The sequence below is a fragment of the Echinops telfairi genome, unplaced genomic scaffold (assembly GCF_000313985.2).
Source record: "Echinops telfairi isolate 266 unplaced genomic scaffold, ASM31398v2 ScPeMD7_7469;HRSCAF=8507_0, whole genome shotgun sequence".
NCBI lineage: Eukaryota > Metazoa > Chordata > Mammalia > Afrosoricida > Tenrecidae > Echinops > Echinops telfairi.
This window is the reverse complement of record NW_022111372.1, coordinates 39811587-39834509: the sequence shown is the minus strand read 5'-3', so window position 1 is coordinate 39834509 and position 22923 is coordinate 39811587. Positions and strand designations below refer to the sequence as shown.

General features: G+C 40.1%; 1 protein-coding gene across 1 annotated transcript in view; it reads right to left on the bottom strand.

The window, feature by feature from the left end:
* The window catches only part of PCBP3 (poly(rC) binding protein 3), a 402541-nt gene that overhangs the window by 202373 nt on the left and 177245 nt on the right, over positions 1-22923 (bottom strand). The window lies entirely within an intron of this gene.

Below are 22923 nucleotides of genomic sequence, written 5' to 3'. Positions count from 1 at the left end.
TAATTTGTGTAGTTGAAAAGTTTATCTCCAAAGTTTCTATCACCAATGCTCTATTTCCCAGCTACTGATCTTCTCTTCTTGTTTACAATTTTTACATTCTATTCACTAGTAATTATTAATGCGTCTTTGATATATTTTAGTTCAAGAAAGTACATATAAAGCTTAAGTTTCTTCATCTTTAGCATTTGTAGTTGGCATACAGATTTGAATAACAGTGACATTAACTGGTCAGCCTTGTGGGCTTATGGATATTAACTTTAACTGGCAACCTTCTACTTCAGGATAGATCTTCAGCTGCTCTTTTTTAATGATGAAGAGTACAACATCAGTCCTTTACAATTGTCATTCTAGTAGATTAGGCCTTATATCATTGCACTCAACATGGACAATACTAGTCCATTTTCAGGGCATTGAGGCCTAGGATGTCCATATTCATTTGTTCCATTTCATTCCTGAAAACTTTTAATTTTTACTGATAAATACTTTACACATTCCATATTCCAATTATTAAGGGATGGTTCTAGCTGTTACCACATCAACAAATGAAGGTTCCAATCACATCATTTAGGTTGACTCTAGTGTGAGTCAAGTAACTGTTCCCCAATCAAAATCTGGTTGCCTTCCAACTTGAAGGGCTCATCTTCCACATGAAAATTATTTTATACAATGTTTTTTGTGATCCTAAGAACTTGTATTTGGCTAACTTCTGAAAGAAGACCAACAGGGCTTTTTCCTAGTCTGCCTTAGTCTGAAAATTCCATCGAAATCTATCTACTGTGGGTGACCTTACAGGTATTTGAGATACTGGTGACCAGATGTCCCACCTTTGGAGGGACAGTCCCGATTTTTAACAATTTTTCCCACGTGCCGCAGCATTTTTAAAAAGTCTCAATTTTTGGAAAGAATGCACAACAAACTAGGGTATATGATTTTCGGCTGCCATGTGGTTATTTTGCCAGGATATGAGTTTTATCAATGGTGTCCCACTTTTGTCCCATTAAAATCTGGTCACCTTAACTAGTGGCACAGTTCCCAGCATCAGAACAACATATAAGCCTCCATGGTATGACCAACTGACAGAAAGACGACAGTATAATACGTTATAGTGAAATAAGGATGGTGTCATTTGTCATATGGGAAATTTCTAAAATGTAAAATGGTACCAAAACACTAGCTAATCCTTTTTTTTTTTTTTTTTAAAGAATCATCACTCCGTGTATTTAGCCATAGTTTGCTATGGGGGCTGGGAGTATATAAGCTACATTCCCAAGTTCACTTGTATATTAGTTTTCTATTGCTGCATAATATATTACCAAAAACCCAGCGGCTTAAACATTTATTTATTTATGTATTTATTCGTTTCCATGGTTCATAAGTTTGGACACCTGGAACTAGGCCCTCAAGGCTGAAAATTTCACAAGGCTGGAAACAAGGTGTCAGTGAGTCCTCACGTGCTCCCTTCCCTTTTCTAACAAGCCCCACCTTCCCTGCAGGTTAAATGCTCTCCATTTGAAAGGCATAGAGTGGGCTCTGTTTGTCTGGCTGGATCCCAGCTTATTGAGGCATTAAAATAAGTTCTAGGTAAAATAGATTAAAATGCAAAAGAGATAATAAATTATTGAATATTTATGAAATGAGGAAGATGTTTACATAAATGAAGCCCAAAGCAGAAAATCATAAATGAAAGGCCCTCTTAGAAATCAGTAAGAAAACGTTAACTTTCCCAAAAAGAAAATTGAAAATGGTCAGAGCACAGGAACATTAAATATAATTCACAAGAGAAAAAAAATATGAAAAACTAAAAATAAACTCTAGGAATTGTTTTAAATCTTAGAATGTCAGAGAATGGATGGTAGTTACAGAAATTAGATGGCAAAGGGCTCAGGTGTGTTTGAGGATGTAGAGCAAGAGTCAGTGCCCTGACTCCAGTTCCCTCATGAAGGGCAGAAAGGTCCTAGCTCATTGCTTGTGCATTTGGCACAGAGCATTCCAGATCTTGGGTGAGCAGGGGCCAATAGAGTGCTGAATGCAGGATGGTCTAAGATCTAGAGAAGCACCTAGGACCTATGTAAGAGACTCAAATGCTATGATCAAAACTGCTCTTCAGAGGATCCTAAACTCTACTGCCCCTAGCTAACTGCCATGACTCAACTTTTCTCAGGCTTAGCTCCTCATTCTAAATAGGGACGATAAAAATATCCACCTTTCCTGGTGGTGAAAACGTACTCTGTAATTTGCAGAGTGCTTTACAAATGAGAGAATTTCAAGCCTTATTTCCCCAGTATAATTCTAGAGTAAGAATAGGAGAGAAGAGAAAAGAAAGGGAAAAGTATAAGGAATGCACTTACTATTATTTCTGAAGGCTCTCGGGTCTGTACAACATCATGATTTGATTACCTGCTAATGGAGTTGGAAGAAAAAAAGAAAAATATGTGCTCTGTGGCTCTTCATTGAATCTATCTCCTGACTTTATCTCTGTCTTCTTTAATGTGACTTGAATGTGGAGGCCTAAAAGAGTCCTGCACTCCCCCCCTGATTGAATTTATAACTAGAGTTAGTGGAACAGAGGCAGCCTTCTGAGAACAAGCTGTGTGCTGCCTGATCCTTATCAAGGGCATCTTTGCAGAGACCTTTCCAAGCCTGGCTGTAAGGTGCCAAGGGCTCACACGTGCCACACTTTTTTTTCTGGCTTGGTGCAGCCTTCTGCCTTTGAACAAATCTTATTTGGGGGTTTTAGAGAAATCCACTCCTTCAACATTGGTGTTCATTACCTTACTTTCAATTCCTGCATTTTCTTGTACATCTGAAGAGACTGGAAAACTGAGGTTTTCTGAAAGTCTTCATAGTCAATGGAGACAACACAGGAGACCAAGACAGAGATCTGGAATTCTCCCATGCACACATCACACTTGCCACCTGACAGGGCTCACTTCCCTTCTCCCCAATTTACCTTCCTCAGGACCATTCCAGTCTGTCCTGAGTTCCCTCTGGACTTTGGAAGGAAAGAAGACAGGTGTGCAGTGCTAGGAAGAGAGGGAAGATGCCCCCTCTGGCCATGAGGAGAGGCAGGGAAGCCAGGTAGCTCCAGGCACAGAGAACTGCCACCAGGACACAACTGGGTCTTTCCAGTGGTCCCTTCACTCAGGAACTGGGGGCACTTGTTCCAGCTTGAGGCAAATGGAGAAGCAGCAGCATGCCCATCTAGGTCTCCAAGATCAATTCCTGCTGCCTGGGTGCAGCATCTGCCACCAATCTGGGGAGGCCCCAGAGTTTCTGAGTAAACACCAAACCACCCAGGGGTTCATGGTCATTGGACAAGGTCATTCTGAGGCACTAAAAAGAGGGAGGGCAATAGTAGCAGGAGATTAGGCTCCTATTCCCAACACAGGCTTTGCTGAGGATGAGGCTCAGCTCCTCCCACTAAATCCATGTGCCAGGCAGGCTGGGGTAAAAAGACTTGCCTCCCATCACCCCCACCTGAGGGAGGGGGCGGGGCACCAGTGTCTGGCTGTCCAAGCAACTGAACTCATGCATTACATGCCCTGCAATTTCCTGAGGAGGAATTTGGGGTGCCAAACTCAAACCTCCCTGATTCAGCCAATACAAGCCCACACCAGAGTCACCATGCACGTGTCCCGAAACCCCTGCTGGGAGTGGTGTACCTCCTCTAGAAGAGTGAGGGTATCTGAGGTGGTGATGAGGACCATGGCAAACTGGCCACATTTCCTAGATCAGGCAGTACAGTAAGTGTTTTTATGTACTCGTTTCTTTATTGCCTCCAAGGCATGGACAACAGCATGACCATCTACTCCAGCCTCTACAGCCCCTTACGTCAGAGTAGGGCCTACCAGCCCAATGCTGCCTTGCTGGGAGGGAGCTCTTTGTCTCCACTTCACTTCCCTCCTTAGAGTGGCAGCAGAATGAATGGTTCATGGTGAAAGCAACAGAGATTTCAGCTCACTTACATTGGACAGCTCATTAGGAAAAATCAATCACTAGAAAAGACATCAAGTTTGGTAGAGACCTATCAGAAATGTAGAAAACCCTCACACACACACACACACACACACACACACACAACACAGAAAAGGGTTGGGGAGCCAGGGTTGCATGGCTAGTCCATCACCACGGCACATAGACAGCTTGTAGGAGTCAGCCTGCCCAGGAGGTAGAAATCTGTCTGGCACATGGAGCAGTCCCTACGGAAAAGGTGTACTCTGGACCTGGTTGAAATACTCATAAGCAGTTACAAACATTACCATAAAAATCACCACACAGATGGGGATATTTAGTAAGCACTTTTGGTATGTTTCATTGTGTTACACCTTATGTGTGATATGATGAGCTAGAGCCTACTCCATGACAATTAACAACTTTCCAGTTATTTTTGGCTCTGCTTATTAATTGTGCTGTGTAATATCTTTTAAATTTATATCTAATTACATAAACTACCTTCAAACTTTTGAGTTATAATGTTGTCTAAATCAGTGTCATTCAAAGTCAATAATTTAAAAATGACTATTGCACTGTATAGATAGTAAACTTTGGGATTCATAAGAGGACCTGGAACAAGGGGTACTATTGCTGTTGTTAGATGAATCTTGGCTTAAAGCAGAGAACACAAAAAGATATTGCTTGTGATTTATCAAATATGCAAAGGCATTTGACTGTGAGGATCACAACAAATTATAAGTAAACTGTGAAGAATGGGAATCTCAGAAAACTTAACACAGCATGTGCTCATGTGGAACCTATACATGGATCAAGAGGCAGTCATTTGAACATAGAAAATGAATCATGAATACTTGAGAATTCAAAAATGTATATAACAAGGTTATACTCTTTCACTTCACCTATTCAATCTTCATGCTACACAAATAATCTGAAAAGCCAGAATATATGAAAAAGAACACAGAATCGGGACTGGAAGAAGACTCATTAACAAATAACAATATGATAATGACACAACATTGCTTGCCAAAACTAAAGACAACCTGAAGCACTTACTTATGAAGGTAAAAGACTATATATAGCCTTTCAGTATCGATTACACATGAAAGAAGTAAAAATCCTTACAATAGGGCAAATTAACACAAGAAAAATGGATAAAATCTTAAAGTTATCAATGATTTAATTTTACTAGGAGAAACAATCAATATCTATAGATGTAGCAGTCAAGAAATAAAAGAACATTCCTCATCGGGGAATTCTGCTGCAAAAGACCTCAATAACGTATTTTAACAGCAAGAATGTTATTTTGATGACATAGATACACTTAATCCAAGCCATGGTCTTTTCCATCCCCTCATATGCATGCAAAATCTGGACAATAAAAAAACACACAGAAGAATAGATACACTCAAACTGTGGTCTTATTGAAGAATACTGAACATACCATGGGCTGAACTAATCAGTCTTAGGAGAAATACAACCAAAATGTTCTTTAGAAGTAAAAATGGAGAAATTTCATCTTAGTTACTTTGGGCATGTCACCAGGAAAGGCCAATTACTACAAAAGATATCTTGCTTGGTGGAGGGCTATCAAATGAGGAAAACCCTCAGAGATATATTGGCATAATAGTCACAATATGGACTGACACATACCAATGATCATGAAGATGGCAGAAGAATGGATAATATTTTATTCTTTTATAAATAATGCTGCCAAAATTAGACTCTATGGCAACTAAACATCGGTAAATATAAATGAATAGGGTAAGCACCAGAATACATTTATGTTTTAGATCATTTTCTATTTCTATAAAGTTACCAAAATAACAAGATCTTAGTATATCACTAATGTATTTAACAGAACCCATTCTTCCGCTGAGCAGAGAAAGAAACCAGGTGTACCCCACAGTGCCTAGATGCCTACTCTATTCACAATGGAAAATATGTCATTCCACCTCTGCCCTTCCTGCCAACCTGAGCAAACCCAGGCTGTTCCCTTCCTCCCTCACAGCATACCCACTGTGCCATCCATCAAGCATGTTTGGTCTTCTCTCCGCTCTGGATAGCTCCAGCATAGTTAATGGAGGAACCCCTGGAGTGGCCCCCACTTTAAACTCAAGCATGGTTCCCTTGGATAGGCTTATCTCTGTCTACTCTCTACCTGGCCCATTATGTTCCCACCACCTTCTGTGTCACATTAAAGTAACTTAACATGCAATTTCCTCATGAGTCTTGGCAATCCAGCAAATGTTTATGGAGTGAAACAGGAATGTTGCAAAACAATACCATTCCTAGTCAGTAAGCCAGCGATGTGAGACAGGGCAATTAACAAATGACAATGAAAGCAGTCCAGATAGCTAGTGTAGCTAAGGAGCTCTAGAGGAACACAAATCTACAGCCTCCCCTTAAAGGCACACACAAGGAGCTCCTACTAGGAGGCACAAGATGGCAAACCATTAGAAAGGATGGCTACAGGCAATGAGTCCCAGGGTTATAAAATGGGATCTGTACCTGCATTGCTCCTAAGCCAAGAGCAATGTATTCTCTGCCACATCTAGGGTATCAATAGGCATAGCATAGACTGCATTTACTGGGGGACAGTGGGTGTCGCTGCATGGGAAAATGGTCCCCCCAACACACCCACATTCTAAAATCACACTGTCATCCAGGTAGAAGACTATTGTCTATAGGTAGAGAATGAAGGTTCTCCAAAATGAGGAAGCAGGATGTACACATGCCCAGATGGTCATCTTCCAAGGCCATGCCACATGAAAGTCATTGAGGTTCACATTGCTGCTCTGTCACACCCTGAGGCTCTGGAAAAGCCCAGGACACAGATTAACAAAGTCTCTGAAACCCAACTTTATCCAAGTGCCTTCCCCCTGTGAATACCAATGTTTCTGAGAATGGCAAACACACACTGTCACTTTCTTATGCTACCATGGCTTGGTAGAAGCAGAGGTAGCCCTGGCAATACTCAAAGCAAAGCACACTTACCCATGCCACATAGCCTCTAATGAACCATATTTTCTAGTTCTAAGTAACTGTGTTTGCATTTAATGTCGCTGAGAATTAGGTTTATGTCAAGTTGGGTGGACCAGGATTCTCCCATAATACATCAACTCCAAGCTGTGTGGAGTGAATATGCCTCCTTAATGTGGTCACAGCCTTGAGATGATTAAGGGTAGCTTCATTCAGGGTGTTCCTACTCAGTATAAATCGACAATCTTTGGAAGCTAGCTCACTCCTACTGCTGGTTTTTGATCCTACATCTGGTTCATCGAAGTCCTTTTTATATTGCCTGCTGATCTGACATCAGCAGACTGTTGACACTAAATTTATTCAGCTGACCTCAGACTCATTTAGCTTGGCATCCACTACCCTGGGGTCTTCTGGCTTCATCTCCCTGCTTCCTGTTCATCAGCCTCTGCAGCCGCAGGAGTCAGGAGAAGCTTCCAGTTGACATCTGACACATAGACTTAAACCGGGCTGCACTTCAACAGTGGTGTGAGCCCTTTCTGGATATCAATCTCCTTCTGTATACATAGCACCATCATTGGTTTGCCTTCTCTAGAGAAGCCTAACACAATGTCCTTGAGAAAAGAGTGACAGTGAAATGATTCCTCTCCTTGCATTCAGAAGCCAAAACCCACCTCACATGAGACTGCTGGGAGTTCAAATAAAAAACCACCATGTTATTGTCTTTCTCCCTGATGTGTCCTCAAAGGAAAAGAACAACAAAAACCAACTCATGTCATCAGCGAGATTTCTCTGAACACAAAAAATAAACAAAAAAACAGTAAGGTTACTGTTAAAGCCTGGACAGTGGTGCAGAAAACAAACAAATAAATGCATTTGCACTGTTACCACAGTCAGAAGGTGAACACTGCCACCCAGATACCCTGCCCACTCTATAGTGTGCTGCTAAAATGCTGAAGGAACTGCTCACATGCAGCAAGCTCAATCTCGGGCTGTCGGGATACTACTAAGTTCCAACTATAAGCCGATGAAAGAAATTAAATGTTTCTATTTGCAGTGGCTGCAAGGACTTTTCAAGTAGTATGTCATTGATGAAGGTGTTGAATCAGAGCAAACATTTCTACACAGAATGAAGATCTGTGTTTCCTGATCATGTATGTCTACTTCAGATGGGAATTTTTACTCTTTACCCTATTGCACATGAGAAATATAGTTACAGAGATCTCATATGGACTCAAAGAAAACATCTAACAGTACATTTAAAAGCACAGCCCCCCCACACACACACCCTTCCAGGGGAACGATTAGCAGAAACCATGGCGGAAGGGAGACAGCGGTCTACATACGATATGAAAATAATAATTTATAATTCATCAATGGGTCATGGAGGGAGGGGAGCTGATGCCAAGGGCTCAATAGAAAATAAATGTCTAGAAAAGAATCATGGAAACATATGTACAAATATGCTTCATACAATTGATGTATGGATTGTTATAAGAGTTGTAAGAACCCCCAATAAGATGATCTTTTAATTTTAAAAACACAGCCAATTGTAAAAATACAAGAATAAAGTCTTTTTAGTTATGTTGCCATGATATTATAGACCAAATTGTGCCCCACAATATATGCCTTGAAATTCTAACCCCTGCACTTGTATATGTGACTATGCTTGGAATAGGAATTTTTCTTGTTATGTTAATAACCACACATAAGATTCGATTTGGGTGGATTCTAAACCTAATCACTTCTGAGTTATATTGAAAAACAACAACAACATAAAAGACACTGAGACATACAACAGGAAGGAAAAAAATAACCCAACTACATAAATAGCAGTTATAAATCAAGCAAACAAAGAATATCCAGCGTTACGAACATGGAAGGAATTGGCATTGCTGATACCCTAACTTGGAATTTTAGCTTGTAGAACTGTGAGAAAATGAGGTTCTGTCTTTTAGAGGAACAAACACTAAATGATTAGAGATTAGAGATCAAGAAGTTGCCTACACTTGGTTTCCCTGTGGTAGAACAGTTGGCACAGCTGGAATATTAAAAGTATAGCAGTGAGCTTTGGGTTTCAGTTCTGATATGCACTCTTGCCCTTGCAACAAGAAAAAAAAAGGCTGAACCAATCAGTGATTTTTCTTAGACACAGCAGAGAACTGAGGTCACAGGAACAAGAACTCCTAAAATCTGAACATCTGGGTGAGCCCAAAAAGCTACAGTCAAGATCTACTTAATAAGAGAAGACATCTCTGATACCATAGACTGGAAGAAACACTTAAAGGGTAATTCTGATCAATAGCTGAGGGCTGAGTGTGATTGGTCGAATCAGCCACTCAGAGTCATCCAAATGAATGTGTCAAATTACATAGCAAAAGGGCCTCTGCGTGTGCATTTAAAGATCCTGAAATGGGGAAATTACTCTAGATTATCTGAGTAGGCCCAATATAATCACAAAGGTCCTCGTAAGGGTGAGGCAGGAGCAACAGAGTCAAAGAAAGATTCAAAGATGCTGTACTGCTAGCTTTGAAGGAAGAGGTGGCTCAACAAACCAACATATAAACTCTTCAAGGGACAGAATGTCCACTACAGCCTCCAAGAAAAAACCCAGTTCTGTTGTATGATACCTTGATTACAGCTCTGTAAGATCATTTTTGACATCTGGCCTCCAAAAGTGTAAAATAATAAATCTGTGTTTTAAGCACTAGGATTTGTAATAATCTGTTACAGTAGTATGCTGAATGTGAACTGGTTTGAGAATGAGAAACTCTTGGAGATTACACTTTTAGGGACAGCATACTTTTATTTTTAATCATTTTATTGGGGGTTCATACAGCTCATATGTTGCCATCATCATTTTCAAAGCATTTTCTTTCTACTTGGTATCAGCTCATTCCCACCCCACCCAACCCCCCATGAACTCAATACTTTATCCTTTTTTTTTTTTTTTTCATATTTTACACCGACCACTGCCTCCCTTCATCCAATTCTGTAGTTCGTCTCTCTGGGAGTGGGTTATATGTCAATACTTGTGATCAGTTCCCCTTTTCTCCCCCCACCTTCCCCTTCCCCTCCTGGTATCGCTATTCGCATTATTGGTTCTGAGGAGTTAATCTGTCCTGGATTCCCTGTGTTGCAAGCTCTTAACTGTATCAGTGCACATGCTCTAATCTAGCTGGATTTGTAAGGTAGAATTGGGGTCATGATTGTGTGTGTGTGTGTGTGTGTGTGTGTGTGTGTGTGTAGAAAACAAGGGCAATTGGAGGATGAATAACTCTCTATTGCAAAAGGAGTGTGCACTGGCCCAGATCAGAGATGAAATTAAGAAATTTCTAGAAACCAACGAAAATGAGAACATGATGTACCAAAACTTATGGGACACAGCAAAGGCAGTTATCAGAGGACGTTTCATAACAATACATGCACAAATGAAAAAGGAAGAGAGACTTATGATTGATATGCGGGCACAAAATTTATAGCAACTAGAGCAGAGTCAATAGGACAATCCTACTAATAGCAAAAGAAAAGAAATAATAAAAATCAGGGCTGAGATTGAGGAGAGGGAAAATAAGAAAACTATGGAAAAAATTAATGCTGCTAAGAGTTGGTTCTTTGAAAAGATAAAAAGAATCAACAGACGGCTGATAGTGTGTGAGTCAGGGGTGGGGGAGCATTAAGAGCCAGAGGAAAATTGTATGCTGCCATGGTGCTATACTGCACCCTGACTTGATCGTCTCTTCCTTGAGGGAACTAAATTTCATGAAACTTAGAACTTAATTTCTAAGATACCCAAAAGGTTATCACTAATGAAAATCTGAAAACAAACCCTATGGTAGTTACATAATCTATTGTAAATGTGAGATTTAAGAGTGAAGGGATGGAGTTTAGCCTGTCAATTAGATTGTAGCTTGATGACCTCATTTGGAGGTGCTAAGGAGATAAACAGCTCGCTGGAGGAACACTCACTACCTGTGAGACTTTAGTGAGGATGAGCCTGATGGAGCTATGCTGACTCAGCCATAACTCAGAGAGCTGAGGAGCCACATGGAGACCCACACCAGCACTGAGATGCTTCTACTGCCACTGGTCCACGAGACTTTCCACCCACTAGCCTGTGATCTTCCTGCAGTCAGCATCATTGCATTTGTTGTATCAGTCTGAAGAGGGATTTATAGATTGGTATTGAACATATAGGTTAATATCAGACTTATGGACTTGATATGGACTGGGCTGGAATGTTTTCTCAATATTCAATTGCTCTTGTATATAAAGCTCTTTCTTATACACACATGAGTGTCTATGACTTTGTTTCTCTAGTCTACCCAGACTAACACAATCCCTTTATAGCTCTGGCAGAGGGAAAAGAAGAAAATTTCCATTGTAAAACATGAGGGGGTACCCCTCCCCTAAAAAAACGGAAAAAGCTTCACTGGGCAAGGCTTTCATAGTATGCATTTTTTCGACTAGATAAGCATCCAGCAACTCCCTCTGAGTTAGTGCACCCAGTGGTGTCTCCTGAGAAGGTTCTCTCTGGTCACAGTGAATTTTTTCATAAAAGCAGTTTTACTTGAATCTCATTTTTTGTGACGGCCAATTTAAGAGAACAGTGTGTGGCTGTGAAATTGTGTTTCCTACTCAGGAAAAATGGCATAGAAACTGTTGTGATGTTAAGCACAGCTGACAAGGACAGCACTATGGGAAAACTCACGTGTACCAGTGGTTTTCTCACTTCAAAAGAGGTGAAATGTTGATTAAAGGCAAATCTCATTCTGGATGTCATTCATCAACTTCCCTGGATGAAAATGTTGACTCATAGTGCATTTGGAGTTCATTCCACCAGGTCAGACTGCTAATCAAGCTTACTATTCAGAGCAGTGGTTCTCAACCTTCCTAATGCTGCGACACTTTAATACAGTTCCGCATATTGTGGTGACCCCCCAACCATAACAGTATTTTCGTTGCTACTTCATAACTATAATTTTGCTACTGTTCTGAATTGGGCAACCCCTGTGAAAGGGTTGTTTGACACCCCCCAAAAGGGTCGTGTCCCACGGGTTGAGAATGACTGGTTTAGAGGTTCTGAAAAGAATACATAACAGTATGTGACAAAAAAGGCCTGGTTTGTGGCAGACAGGGGACTGGTTTTGCCATCATGACAATGTACCTGCTCACGCAGCCATCTAAGTATGGCAGTTTTTGGCAAAAGTTTTTGGCATGCCTCTCTTGCCCCATGAACCTTACTCACCTGACCTTGCTCTGTGCAACTTCTTTTTGTTTCTGTGAATGACGAGGGACATGAAAGGACAGCAATTTGACGATGTAGAAGTGAAGAAGGAAAAAAAAAAAAAAACACAAGGGAGCGGCTGTCAGTCATCCAAACAGATGAGTTTGTAAACATTTCCAAGATTGGAATCGCAGATTTGACAAATGTATTAAGTGTAATGGAGGATACTTTGAAAGTGATAAGGTTGTTTTGTTAAAAAAAAAAATTAAGGGGAAATGAACAAGAGAAAAGTGAGTGAAGAGCAACAGAGGATGATGTAAGATATGAAAATAATAATCTATAACTTATCAAGGGTTCATGAGGAAGGGGGGGGGGGGGAGAGGGAAAATGAGGAGCTGATATCAAGGGCTCAAGTAGAAAGAAAATGCTTTGAAAATGATGATGGCAGCATATGTACAAATGTGCTTGACACAATGGATGAATATATTGGGGGCTCCCAATAAAAGTATTTAATTTTTTTAAAAGCTCAAAAATTTATACTTATACTCATGTATAAGCCAAGTTTTTCAGCACATTTTTAAGCAGCTTTGTGGTAAAATTAGGTGCCTTGGCTGATATTCGGGTCTGCTTATACTCGGGTATATATGATACATAGCTTTGAAAGATAAAAAACTTCTGCTTTGTGGTGGGGGGTCCCCTCTCGTATGTCCAAATCATTATCCATAGCAAGGGGTTATTCTCCAGGACAAAAGACCTTACCAGAGACTTATCCAACCTGAAGAAATAAATAGATGACAGGTGGTGGGAGCTAGATTTCTCACTATGTGAGTGGGAGGTTACCAATAAACAAGAAGAGCAGGCTAGAAGAATCTATGTGGTAATGGATTAGGTTGAGAGCATCACTATGAACAGTGTTTACCTTAATATCTGTTTATCAAAATTATAAATATTTTGATACCTATGTGCATGAGTATCTATATATACATACTTTTATATCTCCCTTCTGAGAAGCCTAAAAGCATTACACCTCAACAGCAATGAGCACACCTAGCACCTAGATCTTGGTCCTGGTGCCAATCTTACTGAAAGGAACCAGAACTATTACTTCCAAAATTAAGTAAAATAGTGCTCAACTACAACAAACCAATATGAATTAGGTGCAGTGCCCAAGGCTGAAACATTTTGAATAAAAAAATAAACAATATAGTATTGGACATAACCCAAAGCATAAAATATTCATAAATCCACATTTATAGTAAAAGTTGGAGTCTGGAAATGTAAGAGATGATCAGAACCCAGGGCCAACTCTGTTACAAAATCAGGCTACAAAAGCAAACCTGGGTAAAAGATCCTCTAAAGCTCAAGACAGACCAGTACGTTTTAATTTGACTATATTAAAAGTTCATTGATTATGTTCAATATCCTACTTCACACCAAAATACCTACCAATCATTGAATTTAGGTGTCGTATCACACACCAAAAAAAAACCCCAATTATTTTAAAAGGCCATTGAAATACTTCCTTCCCCGATTTGTTTGTAAAAAGCCAGTTTTCTTTACAGACTTCAACCAAAACAATATATCCAAAAAAACTGTATGCAGAAGCAGTTATGGATTTCTAGCACTATTAGGCAGGTGTTAGAGAAACAGGTAAAACTGTAAAAGATGACTAATGCTACTGTCATTGTTGTCTGGTGCAATCGAGTTGGTTCCAATGCATAGCAACCTTATGCACAAAAGAATGGAACACTTCGGCACCAGCCACACAATGCTCCCATGCTTGAGCCCATTATCACAAGCACGGGTCAATCTCCTTGAGGGCCTTCCTCTTTTCCACTGCCCCTCAAGCACGACGTCTTCTCCAGGTATTGATCTCTCCCAACAACACATCCAAAGTATGTAAGGGGAAGTTGTGCCATCTTTACCAATAACACTCTGTCACACTTCTTCCAAAACAGACTGCCTTGTCCTTTTAGTAGTCCATGGTACCTTCTGGTTTTTTTCTTCCTAACCTCCTGGTACTTTCAATATTCTTCTCCTGCACCATAATCCAAATGCATCAATACTTCTCTGGGATTCCTTATTCAATGTCCTCCACATATCTGTCAGTTTGTCGTACTGTGGTAACTTGTGTGTTGCTATGATGCTGGAAGCTATGTCATTGGTATGTCAAATGTCAGCAGGGTCATCCAAAGTGAACAAGTTTCGGTAGAGCTTCCAGAAAAAGAATAGGCAATGAAAAAGGAATTGGCTGCCCACTTCAGAGGAAGTCGCTACTGAAAACCTTATGCATAGTTACTTTCATAAAAACTGTTTTTTGTTCTGAAAAAATAAATCTTCGTAAAATATTAACACGTAACATGCTTTTATTAAATTTAATACATTTTTATCTTTTTGTTTTGATTTCTACAACCCATATAAACATAAACCATTTATAGTCTCAATCATTTTTAAGGGTGTAAGGTAATCCTGAGACTACAATGTCATCCTACACCTGTTCAGACGGCATGTTTATCCAAGCACCTACTTGCAGACCATTGTTATTGCAGAACTGTATATAGAACAGTATTTACCTTTGATACTTTTAACTCTTCACTCCTAGACTTGGGAGGAAGAGTGGGATTATACTGACAAATACACATAGGTTTGACTGAGGATATGTGTATACGTGTATTTATTTTAAATATGTGTATGAATATGGTAGAGTACACAGAAAACAAAGCTATGAAAACTTTTTTGACAAAATAAAACATCTTAAGGGAATAAATCACAAGTCTTGGTATTCAGGGCCATGGTTTCAGAGAACCCCAAAATCAACTGGCATGACATCGTTCACAAAAATAAAGATCTATATTCTAAATTGGTGAGTAGAAACTGGGGTCTTAAAAGCTCATACACAGCAATCTACATATTGGACTCTACATATCTAGAGGGAAAAAGAATGTTAAAAATTGAAAATCATATCAAAATAGTCTAATGGATTAACAGAACATATAAACGCCAGTCTCCAGAACCTTGAGACCAGACTACCAACCCTGACTACCACTACCCTACCAACTGCTTGGAAAAGTATCTCATATTCTGTAGGCCAAGGAAGAACTGCTCCTGTGAGTTTCTCTCGAATGTAACTGTTTAAGGGAGTAGAAAGCCCTGTCTTTCTCTTTCTCCCGAGGAGTGGCTGGTGGTTTTGAACAGTAGAGCTTGCAGATCACAGCCCAATGAGTAACCACTGTGCCACTAAAGCTCTTAGTCAAAGGAAAGCAAGTCAGCAAAAAATAAAATTCCAACAGGCAGCAGGGCAAAGAAGAGCCCAAAGTAAAATACCAATTTAAAACCAAATACATTTTGGTTTTAACTGCATTAACGATTTGGTAATTGCATTAAAGATAAATAAGCTAAATGTTTAATTTTTAAGTAAATATTTAACAGAATTTTCTAAAGTAGCAAAGTATGCTAATGATAAAAATTATCCCAAATGTAACAATATGGAAATTTGAAAATGATCGACTGAAAAAGGTTATTACCAAGCAAATACATAAAAAAAGAGGATGCTATCACTATATCAACACAATGCTGTTCTTTCAGTAAAGAAGGCAATTTCAGTTATATATATAAGGTTATATATATAAGGTTCAAAGTGCCAGGAAGAGATCATGTTTTAAATTTGTATATATCTAATAATATAGTCTTTTTAAATGACGCATGAAAGAAATCCACACAGGGAAAAATTTTAAGCATTGTTGTAAGAATTGGTAAGTAGAACAGGGAGAAGAAAAAAACAGAGATACAGAAAATTTGACCAACACTATTAATTCCAATGAACAACTATAGAACACTTAACTACAGAACGTGCCCTTTGAAGGGCGCGTGGAACATTTATAAAAAGCAGTAATATTCTGAGCAATAAAACAAATGTCAACAACTATCTAAAGAGTAAACATGCCAAATCAAACCTGCTCTAAACCACAGTGTGATTTTGTGAAACTCCTCAGGACAAGTGTGCCCTTCAGTCAGTCACATGGGTTGACTGTAGCCAGACTTAGCTTCCCCTCCAGATGCCCTTTGCCACTGGTCTAGAGGACCTGAGCCATCCACGACTCCTTTGTCAGCATGCTCACCTGGGGGTGGGGGTGGGGTATGAGCACCCCTTTCTCTATAACCTAAAATGGACTCCACTCTATAAACAAATGACTTTCTGCAAACGATTCCAAGTTCCTTCCCTAACTTACCAGAAGAAACTGAGAACCAGTCATAAAACCTCACCCAAAGGTGGGCTCAATTCTCACCTCTTTCTTCTTGTGAGTTCTCTCTTCTGGAGCCCGATCTCTCCTTCTACTCCACTACCCAGCTTTATATAGATCTCCCTAGGTGATCACTAGATTTGCTGCCATACCCTGTAGGACAGATGGTCAAGCTTCACTCCACAGAGCACTCTGCACTGTACTCCAGATTAAAGTCACAAAACACAGGAAATGTCTCCTTTGTTTGCCCCCAGAACCACTGGGTCAAGTAAATAGGAAGTCCTCAACAAGCACTCAAGGAGAATACAAGGACTACCCTACTGTGAAGACACCCCAGATGCACTGCAACTATCACATGAAGCAGTACTGCTTTTTAAAAAACAACAGGATACACACCAATCCCTCTCTTTGCCCTGGTCTCTGGCCCATCCCCACTGGCTCCACCTTTCCTCTAAGTACGCCCATCATACAAAATTAGATCCCAGAGGGATTGTAAAAAAACTCCAACAGAATCCAAAGTATTCTATTAATTGATCAAGTGTTACTGACCATGGAAATGTCGACAGTAAAAAGGGTATGGGCAGGAGGGTGAAGCCATCAGAGCTTCTTGTGGAAAAGATCAGGTATGGCTCTGTTAGGGAGTGGAATTCCAGTTACACCTAAGGTGCTCTGTTTGTGATTTAGACTTGAGAAGAAGGCAAGGAAGAGCAACAAAGCAAAAGTAACACGAGCAAAAGTATAAAGGCAGGAAGCATGGATGCAGGATGAGTAGCTTCTCGGAGCAATGGCAAGTACATAACACAAGGCTGGACAAGGTCAGGGATGGGCAAGATGGGGGTAGTAGGAAGGCAGGCCAGATGGGTGGGAAGAGGAAGAGACAGACAGTTCAAAGGATGGAGAGTGATGATGGAAATGTTTTGAGTCTGTGCTTCCCAATACAGCAGCCAGTACCACATGTGGACACTGAGCACCTAAATTGTGGTTACTGCTACGGAGGGCTGGAACTTTGAATTTTATTCAATTTAAGCTTAAATAATTGTGTAGTTAGTTGCTACCTTAAGGTCTAGAATGCCATTGAGGAACAACGCCATGATCAATTTCCTCCTCAAGCCCTGCTGGTTTCAAGAGTCAGTCCACTCCCTTTCTCTTGAGCTAAATGTGAGGCAAAACCACACTGCAAACATTTACGTAGCCCCCATGCTGCTGATCCATGAGGTATCTGTAACTGAAAGAGAAAGAAAGATCCCTGAAGACCCGAGAGGTCACAGATGGAATGATGGAATCATAAAGACACACACACACACACACACACACAAAGACACTCTTCAGAAGGAAGGGGTTAGAGGGAGAGAGACTCCAGGAAGCTGATAAGAGCTGTCCAGTAACACCGGACCATCTGAATATATGGCACAAAAAGACAGCTAAGACCCCAAGAATTCCAAAATATGTCTACTTGTTATAATATCATTATTTTAAGCTTTTGTATTGACAGAGAATAATTGTACAGGTTTGAATCTTAAAATATTGTTTTTCTGTTTCCACACTGTATTATTTAACCTTGTCTTGCAGGCATGTGCCAGATATATGCTTACATACAGATTAACAAATGCAGTGCTGGGTTCGGAATGGTACACAGTCTCAAATTACTTCCCAAGAAAACCTCAGCCAAAAGCAGAAATGTGCTGGAAGCATGCAAACCTGGGTGTTTGTGGAAGGCTGCTTTAGTCAACTTTATGATAAAGGATATGAATCTAAATAGTGGACAATAGTGGACAAATGGTTATGACTAAGCATGATGTCAAGTGTGAGTAAACATTGAGGTCCATGCTAAGGATAGCAAATAGCTAGACCTGAACAGTGGAGTATATCTGACTGTGATTCTTGCTGAACAAGCTTCCCTTATTCCCAGATTCGCTGCTTTCCTCCCCCAACACCCCACACCACCCCCAGCCCCTCCCATGTCCCTTCACACTGCTCTCCACTGCTCCTCAGTGTGAGAAGCAGGGCCATATGGGAGTCAGCCCAGGGCACTCATTGTCCTGCAGTGGGGTAGCAAGCCAGGGAAATGGCAGTCAGTATTGTGTGAGGACAGAGAAACCTGGTGAGATAGTTAAGGTTTATTATGCCAACCTGGCCGATAAACACATGTGGGATTAATTGAAGGGCAGTGAGCTAAATGGCTCTGTGAGCCTCACCCTTCTGGTTCTCTGGTCTTCTGATGATTGGACCAGTGTACAGCTGTCTTAGCTGGGAAGGCTCATTTCCTGCGAGACATTCCTACAGAGAAGCCACATGGACTTACTTACCTTGATGCAGCCCTGGGTGCTGGAGAAGCCGCGTGGAAACCCCTGCCAGCGCTGAGATGCTTACACTGCCACTGGATTCAAAGACTTTCTGCCTACTGGCCTGTGATCCTCCTGCATTCTATTCAGTGTCATTGTGTGTGCTTTGTGAATTTGAGGAGAACTTTGTAGATCGTTCTTGGGCATGTAGGCTAAGTCAGACTTCTGGGCTTGGACTGGACTGGGTTGGGATGCTTTCTGAATGTACACTTACCCTATATATAAAACTCTCTCTTATACATATATGAGTTTCTGTGGGTTTGTTTCTCTAGTTTACCCAGACTAACACACCTGGTAAGGAGAGGTCAGCAGCCAGTGGAAAGTACTCAGTGTCTAGAAGAGGCACAGATAAAATACATACCCCATCTGTGCAGGGGTGTGGTTTTTATTCAGCAGTACTCAGCAGCAGTTCAATATCAAAATAAGCGTTCATCAAGATGGATGGAACAGAAAAGCACATTGTGAGGAAGTCGAGGACCGTGGAAGGATTGGTCACCCTAGTTTGGGCTTGGAAGCAGAGGGGTGGGGTTAGAGAAGGTGGTTGCTAAGAGTAGAGTATGGCAACTGCAAGGAAAGTTTCAATCAGATCAAATGAGAGGGTTAGGAGGAATGGGCCACCACACAGTGGTAGTGAAGGTCCTGGAATTCAGTGGTCAGGATCTTCCCCAGGTTACACATCACAAGAGATCTCTTGAAATGGTGGTGGAATGGGAAGCTTCAGTTGTGTACCAGAGCTCCAAACAAACAAGTGGTATGAGGAAAGGAGTACAGGATCCTGGCCTCCAAGGCACAGACAACAGAAGAACAGAGAATTTTCTCTCTCTCTATGCCTATGTTGTCAATGAGTTGAAAGGGGTTCAGACCAGATTCAGAAGAGGTTGTGGAAAAAGGGATATCACTGCTGATATTAGATGAATCTTGGCTGTAAGCAGACAATACCAGAAAGAGGTTTATTTGTGTTTCATTGACGATGTAAAGAAATTTGACCACATGGATTATAACAAACTATGGGTAGCCTTGAGAAGAATGGAAATTCCAGAACACTTCATTGTGCTCATGGGTCAATAGGCAGTCAAGAGAATATTACATGGTTTAAAGTCAGGGAAGATGTGCATCAGGGTTATATCCTCTAACCACACATATTCAATCTGTATATTGAGCAAACCATAAGAGAAGCTGAATTGTATAAAGAAGAATGTGGTATTCAAACTGAAGGAAGGCTTACTATCAACCTTCTATATACAGATGACACAACCTTGCTTATTTAAAGTGAGGAGGACTTGAAACACTTGCTGGTGAAGATCAAAGATTTCGGTCTTCAGTACAGATTAAAACTAAGTGTAAAGAAGACCCAAATCCTCACAACTAGACCAGTAGGCAACATCATAATAAATGAAGAAAATATCAGAGTTATCAGAGATTTCATCTTGCTTGGATCCACAATCAATGCTCACAGAAGCAACAGTGAAAAGATAAAGGGATGCACTGCATTTGGGTAAACCTGCTGCACACGATCTCTTTAAAGTGTGGAAAAGCAAGCATGTTACTTTGAGGACTGAGGAGCATGCACCTGACCCAAGCCATGGTATTTTCAATTGCCATATACACATATGAAAGAGGGACACTGAATAAGGAAAACCAAAGAAGAATCAATGCATTTGAACTATGGTTCTGGCAAAGAATACTGAAAGTACCATAGACTGCCAAAAGAACAAACAGATCTCTCTTGGAAGAAGGACAGCTAGAATGCTCCTTAGAGGCAAGGTTGGTGAGACTCTGTCTCATGTACTTCGGACGTTATCAGGAGAGACCAGTCTCTGGAGGACATCGTGTTTGTTAAAGTGGAAGGACAGCAGAAAAGATGAAGACCCTCGATAATATGGATTGACACTGGATGCAAGTATGGGTTCAAACATAAGAACACTGTGAGGATGGTGCAGGGACTGAGCAGTGTTTCGTTCTGTTGTGCATGGAGTTGCTAGGAGTTGAAACTAACCTCAATAATAACAAGTAGACCTATGGCTTAGGTTATGAACTCTTAAGATTTCTCCTCCTTGACTCTTTCACTAAGTGCTAAATGCCCCATACCATAGAAACCCACCCTGATGCCCTGCCCTTCTCTGAGAACCTCTCAGAGCAGGGCCCAACAGGCTCCATTTTCTCAGTCTGCTTTATTATTTGTCTGAGCATGAACCACAGCTGACATCCTCCATGGTTATTTGTGTACTGGAGTATTGCTCATAGCTGCATCCTCCACCACTACCCCAACTCCTCCCTCTGCCAACTATTATAGCACAAGATTTTCCATATAAGGGAAAGGGAACCAGCGCAGACTGGGCCAAACACACATACTTGACTGGGCCAAACACTCACATACTTGATCAGTAGAAATTTCTAGACTATAGAGCAAAGTGAGCAGGGCAGAAAAGGAAAAGGCGGCCACATATAAAAGTTGAACAAGAACTCAGCTCACATGTCCTTACAAGTCCTCCAGGATCTGTGCAGGTGCCCCACTAAGGCCTTCCCTGGGGTCCCACCCCCACAACACAGTCTAAAACCATTTACTAAGTCCTCGTAGTTTAAACTTTCCTAAAAATAATAGAAGAGGGCAGTCCAGATCCATGAAGCTAGAATGCTTTTCTAAATCATGTATCATTTCTTAGTTCAGATAAACAAATGTCACATAAAGCTGTCACACAAATATCATACAAAAGTTTTTATGAAGACGAGATTACAAAATAAAACAAACCCCTAAACAATCAACACACACCATAAAAAGACATCCTAACAAATAGATAAAACTATAATCTAATATTTTTAGTTGATTAAAATAGTCAGATGATATATAAGGAAAAAATTGAAATCAGAAAGAGTTGTACAAACCCCCAATAAAATGATTTGAAAAAAAAATCAGAATAGAAACTCAAAATTGTGGACATAAAACTCAGGAAATAAGGATTAATTTTTTAATGAAAATGAAGTTAGAAAATATGTAAGATTGAGTAAACAGTATATGAGAAATAAAAGAAGGTGAAAAGACCTGTAAAAATTGAGGAAAAACAACAATGGAAAGGATAATAGTGATAAATCTAGAAGATAGTTAAGAAAAGTTACATGAAAGAAAAAAAAAATCAAGGCAGGAAAAGGGCAAGAGATACAAACCAAAAATCATAAAAACTTCTTAAATTCAAGAAAATATTTAAAACTAAGTGGACTGTGAAATTACCTCTGCTAACACTTTGTTAAATTATTTGCATAACTTTATATCACAATATTCCTGATCTCATAAAATGATTTGGAGAGCTATTGACTTTTTCCTCTGCCCTAAAACAATATATCTTGAAAATTATATTTCCTTTAGGGTAGGTTGGCACATAGCTGACCAAACTGCAAAACTGTGAGTCTAGCAGTGAATTAACATCTCTGACCAACATTGGCAACTATTTCTAGTCTCCTGTCTCTTCAGGTTTTCTACTTCGTGAAACAGTTTTTTGTTGTTTTAGTTTTGTCAATTTGTATTTTGCTAGAAAATTATTTCATGTAGATTTTCAAATTTCTCTGTTCACAGTTATACATAGTAGTCGCTTACAAGTTTTATGACTCTCCATATCTGCAGTTTTATCTACTTTCTGGTATCTCAAGCTTACCAAGTTTTATTCTTTTCCTTTCCTTGATCCAAGTTATTAAAAGTTTTATTTTTATAGACCCTTTAAGGAACTAATTGCACAGAGCAAAAGTTTTCATGTTCTACTGTATTCAGCTCTATGTTTACCTTCATTAATATTTCCTACTTTCTCTTGAGTCATTTTGAATCCCTTTGCTAACACTTAAAAGTCATATGGTAGTGCATTTACTTCCAACACTTCTCGTTTTCAAACCTTGTCTTCAGAGAATCCATCTGGCGCTATCTCTCAAGTTTAGACATGTAGGGCTCTTATGTTCATTGTTTGTTTTTGTTTAGTTTAGTTTTTAATCATTTTATTTGGGGCTCATACAACTCATCACAATCCATACATACATCAATTGTGTAAAGCACATTTGTACATTCATTACCCTCTCAAAACATTTACTCTCTACATAATCCCCTGGCATCAGCTCCTCATTTTTCTCCTCCCTCCCCGCTCCCCCCTCCCTCATGAACTCTTGATGATTTATAAATTATTATTTTGTCATATCTTACACT